Consider the following 6000-nt stretch of genomic DNA (forward strand, 5'->3'; position numbering starts at 1 on the left):
CGCAGATGCGTTCCGGTTATTTCTAATACCGGAAAATTAACGCAAAATTGACGAACTATTTTTATAACGGGACGGGTGAAAACAAGCTCAACGACATCGTGGAAAAATTGCCGCTGTACTTCATTATAATGAACCGCGTTGCTTCAACTTGCTCCAAGTTCCGTGCACGAGAATAGACGCTTTGACTAGAAGTAACTTCATCCCCGATACTTGATCCGATTACGAGGTAAACGGTGAAATCTCTGAAATATGGAAGATATTGCGTTTGCGAACAGTGTTAACAAACAATCCTACTATATTGGAAAACCAATCAGACATCTATAAGTACTTGTACTTACCATTTTACCATTGGTTATTAATACCCACGTCTACTAAATGTTGTACACTTTCTGTGCGTAGTCGTATTTGTCTTCGGACAGCCTTGTGACATATATTGTATTTCACAATCCGCAAACATTTTTTCTTCTTTTTAATAACGACACAATACCTCGTGAATCTCGGATGTTCGCTTCAGTAATTTTCAAGTTCCGTATCGATAGAATATTCGGATAAAAATTCGTACAATACGATTTTTCCATACGTGCTATTGTTGATAAAATTTTAACGTGGAGTACAATCGATCGGTTCACAGTTATCGACTGTCTGTGGAGCTCTGTGTAAGAATGAATGGGATGTCACTCAACGGTCGACAAGCAATGCGACCGTATGCTGTGCACATCCGACTATGCATACGTGTCATCTTGTCTGCAAGCTTGCCACTCATGGTGTCCGCATCTTACTTGATTACGACTAAACCGTACACGGTACGTACTCTGAAACCACGTTAGCGTTCTATGAATGGACGCACGTGCATCGTATCGATCGCATCGATCAAGAGGCACGTACATGAAAAGTCGAAAAGGGAGAATGAGAGGAAGAACGAAGCGAACAATGGGAACGGATAATTCAATGGGCGCACTACCGGTAATCGTTACAATTAATCTTACAAATTGATACATTTTGTGTTTTTCACTTGGACTTATCAATTATTTTCAGTGTTTCCTCCTTCTTTGTTCCATAAAAAGGATTGAAAAATTCATTTGACCCGTATATGTTCACAAAGCGAAGTAAAAATATAATGCATCTCGTAAAATTCATCAAGCACTTCCATAATTTAGCAAATGAATAATGTTGGAGTATTCCAACGTTACCAGTCATAAAAAAAATCGTAAAATTAAATATAAAATGACCAAAGATATTACGGAGACCTGATCATACGAGTTTCTAAAGGCATATTGGAGCTAATAGTAATTTTAGCTATTTTCAAATAGAGGATCTCAAATCGTATGCAAAAAATTAAGATAAAGTGGGAGCATGCAAGTAAATTGCATATTTTCCTTCGTTGCAGATAACGATCGAAGAGCTGCCGTGACAATAGTAATTATAGTAGATAAAATGATTAACAGCGATGAGTATGAGATTCTTAGAAACAATTAATTTCATGGAGGATACATCCACAATGTTCAAAGTCGTCGCCATTGTTCAGCTCTGCGTATTTACCGGGTCTATTGTTAAATGAACAACTATCTAGGAATTTTTTAGAGTTGAAATAAATTCCACTTTGATCATAAAATTTCAATAACTTGTAGCAATACTTACTCGTTGCACTTGTTGCAAGACTGACACCTATCCTTTAAAAATGCTCGCAAGTATGAGCCACACACTTAATATCATAAGAAACGATGTCTGTGGGAACGAACTGGAAATCTGATATTATGTATGTGGTGTTGTAACTTTATGCTCGTTATACTGTTTATGATGTACACAACGGGGAAGTTTGTGATTTAAGGTTTAGCAGGAGTAAACTACGTAAAAAATCAACTATAACAGTTTCATTCAACGAAATTCTCCGTCGAATAATATTTACGTAGGAAAATAAAATACTCACTCCAATGCGCCATTTGTGCCTCACAATATCATTGTGTAAGAAACATTTTTCTTAGCTCCTTGTATTCGCACATGCTGTTGATCTAACGTTGCGAAGTGACACATGCATGCTAGGCAATTAATTGAATAAAAGCGAAGTCTGATGCCTCGTGATACTCTTGCGCTGTTCGCGTGATTGCCCGAGAGTACCAACGACCTGGAATTCGCATGAATTGAAGTCAAACGATAGAACATTTTCTAGGACAGTTTCAGTCAAATAAATTCTCGTCGCGTTTTTCTGTACTCATTTTTCAGAAAGCATATTGTTTCTTTAGCGAAACGCGGAATATTCTTGTCATATTTATTTTTTTATCTTTGAAATGAAGTTCTAAATCAATTTTGAACCAAGTTATTATTGCAACTGATAACATAAAATAATTATAGGAACAAAATTGTTTCGAATCGTTACGATCGTATAAAGTATCATTACGTTTAATCTTACCACGTGCAAGTACGTATACATACGGTTGGACAGTTATGTTAGTAGACCACTTCATTCTGCTCTGAAGGCCATATTTAGCGGATGTCGCTACGTTTCATTCATTCTTTCTTCATTTACGCTTACTACTTCCTTTACTTCCTCGACACTTTTACAGTGTCCTTTGTATTTTCCTCACGATTTCAATGATGTCCTCGTTTTACGGTACCGGTAGGGTTTAGAATGGATTGTATCTGCACTATACATATTTCAGAACGGGATAGAATTTTTGATGACAAAAAGAGTAGCTCGTGTTCCCTTCTTTTAATTTCGACCAGTCATTTGTGCTTTCTTCTTTCCATAAACAGCTTACGCATACGACGCCCACGATCTCCGGACATGTGTTTCCCTGAGGAACTGGTCTACTTCATCTATTTGTCTATTAGTCTCTCGAAAATACGTAGCGCCAGGTCCGACCTTCTCCCCCAAACGCTTTTAGCTCGCCAGTGAACATCTGCACCTACAACGTGTAGCCAACCCTCCGACTGAAAATAGAAACTATTATGATGGAGCATCTGCACCGAAAGTGGAACGAGGAGAAGAAATCTTAGCGAAATATGGGATCGAGCGTTTAATACGCCGCTTGCCAACATTGAAGGAATTTAGACGAACAATCAAAAGATTTACACACGTGCGCGTGCACAAGAGCCGACGACGTTAAAAATTTTGCAAAAGCTGTCGCTGATAGTCGTGAATAGGAGAAAAGGCGTCGTCATATTATACATTTATAATCACGCGTTTATGAATGTCTCGGTCCGCGTCAATGATACATCTGTGAACAGGAAGGACGTGCTGCAATACATTAGCAAGTCATTCATATACAGACTTTATCAGTAAGGTTAACTCGAGCGCATGGGGAATGTTCGCGATAAGAGCCGAAGAAGAGAACGTACACTTATATACGTCAAGGACTGGGCATATACGAAGTACGCTAGCATAATCGATCTACAATCGACGCTAATAGGTAGAAAATATGTAGTGAATCACTGATAACTTACGGTTATGTAATGAAATAGGAAAATGAGATTGTTGGATTCCTTGAAAACACTGTAGTTTGAAGGATATGCAGTAAATGCGTGTCTAATTCTTGAGGTGTTATGCAATTGACGCGCTATACGAGATCTTCGATTGTGAACGTTTCCGGATATTTCGAAGCGTGTGCAAAAACTGTTGTTAATCAAATTGAGTCGGTTCGAGAGAATCGTCCGGTATAAGAAAGCTCCTGAATCTAATTGGTGTTATAGCAGAAGGTCAAGGCTGCAGTGACATGGCGCGACACGCAAGGTTCAGCGAGCCGTCTCGCGACGGTTATCTCTCCACTTCTAGCGTTATTAGTTGCGATCCATCGTCTCTTCAGACATCCAGTTTTCCGCGAAACACGCGTGCTGAACAAAAATAAAAATGCTCATAAAAATATTGGCCAACTGCGTTAATTCTAGCTTCTGTTAATTCACGATCTTTATTTTTTGCGGTAAATGACTTTTGGTAATCGACATTTTATCTCGTCTATAGATAATTGAAAATAATTGTCGGCGATTTAATATAACGAGTCCAAGTCGAAAGAAAGACACATATCGAATGCTTATTGCTGCGACATTCTACACCGAACAGCAAAATCATTTACGCAATAACAATTTCATCGTTTTCTGTTCAAGTATTTTACATCGCGCGAATACCTCCATTTTTCGAGCGACGTGTGTATATTCTTTCGTGTTTAAAAAAAGCCTATGCACGTAGCATAGTATCGACAAATGCAACAACACGCGAACCGGTGATTATATGAGCACCGCTGTTAAGGTGACTACGTATCATCATTGGATGCGGGTATATACCGTATGCCGTATGGCCACTATACGTTATACGGTATAGGACGTATGCCATACGACATGGTGAGATGCTAGAAGAGGGGTAAGGGAAGTCCATGTTGGTTCCTGTCCTGCAACATAGCAGAGTTGCCGTTTGAATATCCCGTTTCCAACAGTTTCCAGTATGCAACCAGTGGTGCTTGACGAGGAAACGTTTCGTCCGGGCTGATCGAAGAACTCGCAGCGTGCAATGCGCAGCTAAGTGATTATAGACAGGCCTTTTTAAATTGTAATCGCATAGTCTTTTTCTTCCAGCCGTACGATATTCCCAAGTTTTTCCTAACGTTCGTTGATACGTTGAACAGGTCAAGGATTATTGACACAGCGAATACGAAAAGTACGGGGAGATTTAAAGCGCAGCACGGTCAATGTGGCGGTTCTGTTTACGTTACCGGATCGTACGAGGCGTCCTTTCCCGCTGCTTAACGATTACGCCGCTTCCAATGACTAATTCTTCGAGGAAGACCTGTAGGTGCAAACGAGCGGAGCTTCAGTAGGCGCCCTGGGTTATTTTTCTGTTTACTTGATTGATCGTTCCGTGGTCCCCAAGTATAAGTAGACATGATTATCTTAAGTTTGCATATTTTACAGTAGATATTATCCACACGTGTTAGAGAATAATGGCAGAATTTTCTTGCAGTGTTTACGGGCTTGGCGCCAACGTATTGCGTGTAAAATTGCTGCCAGCACTAACAATAAACGAACAATTTTTGTTTTCCTTTGAAACAAACACGATTATACCTTCCACTTGGTACGCAAGCTACGGGAACCGTAAATATTTTCATTCCTGCTTTCGTCGTAATTAGTTCCTATTTGTTTTGCGTACGAATACTTCAAATATCATATTCAGTATGCATAGAGTCTACATTGTAGACAGAACGTATCCACTATTTCATTTCTTCGAACGTCAGCAACGGTTGGGAGAAGCATCTGCCGTGTTTCATCGGTATGTGGAGATTTCGTAACGCCTAATGAAAATCAGTACCGCGAATTTAAGCGCAACCAACTCTGGAATGGCGGAAAACTGGAATGTACTATAATTGATAAAAAGTGAAATCATCCTGCACCCGCCAATGCAGCGCACGCTGATTACTGTCAAGCAATCGATGACAGTTCCAGCTACGCGTGCTCTTCGCTTTTATGTACGATTAGAAAGCGTATAAAATTGCAGGAAGCATCGACTGTTCGCTTTTACTCCACAGATTCACGGACAATCGGTGTGCCGCAGAAGCAGAGCAAGGACAAATGAATGGAAATTTTACATCCGAAATGGACAATCCATGCTGTTCGCGATATGCGATTTGCGCATGAACAGATTCTGTAATGTTCTACAGTTCAAAGTCCGTAATGCATTCATCTATTAAAAAGTACGATTACCTCGTTTACATATACAAGGCGTTACAAAGTATTACGATCGTGCACATGTTTCAGACAAGATACGTTTCCTCGATGGCTCTGCGAACAGCAAAAATTAACGGTGTCAAACGGTTTACCAAATGAATAATCATCACGACGCGAAATACATATGTACAACTTTCTTACCTGCATACGTTCTCGCACGTGTGGAAAGAAGAAAAACCTATGTCTCATGAATAGCTCAAACAAAAGATATAATGTTTGTTTATGTACAATGGTATGCAAATACATCTGGAGCGCGAATTCCTAATGGTTCCAATGCCGGTCTTCGGTTTG

Source organism: Xylocopa sonorina, chromosome 7, assembly GCF_050948175.1.
Source record: "Xylocopa sonorina isolate GNS202 chromosome 7, iyXylSono1_principal, whole genome shotgun sequence".
Classification (NCBI taxonomy): Eukaryota; Metazoa; Arthropoda; class Insecta; order Hymenoptera; family Apidae; genus Xylocopa; species Xylocopa sonorina.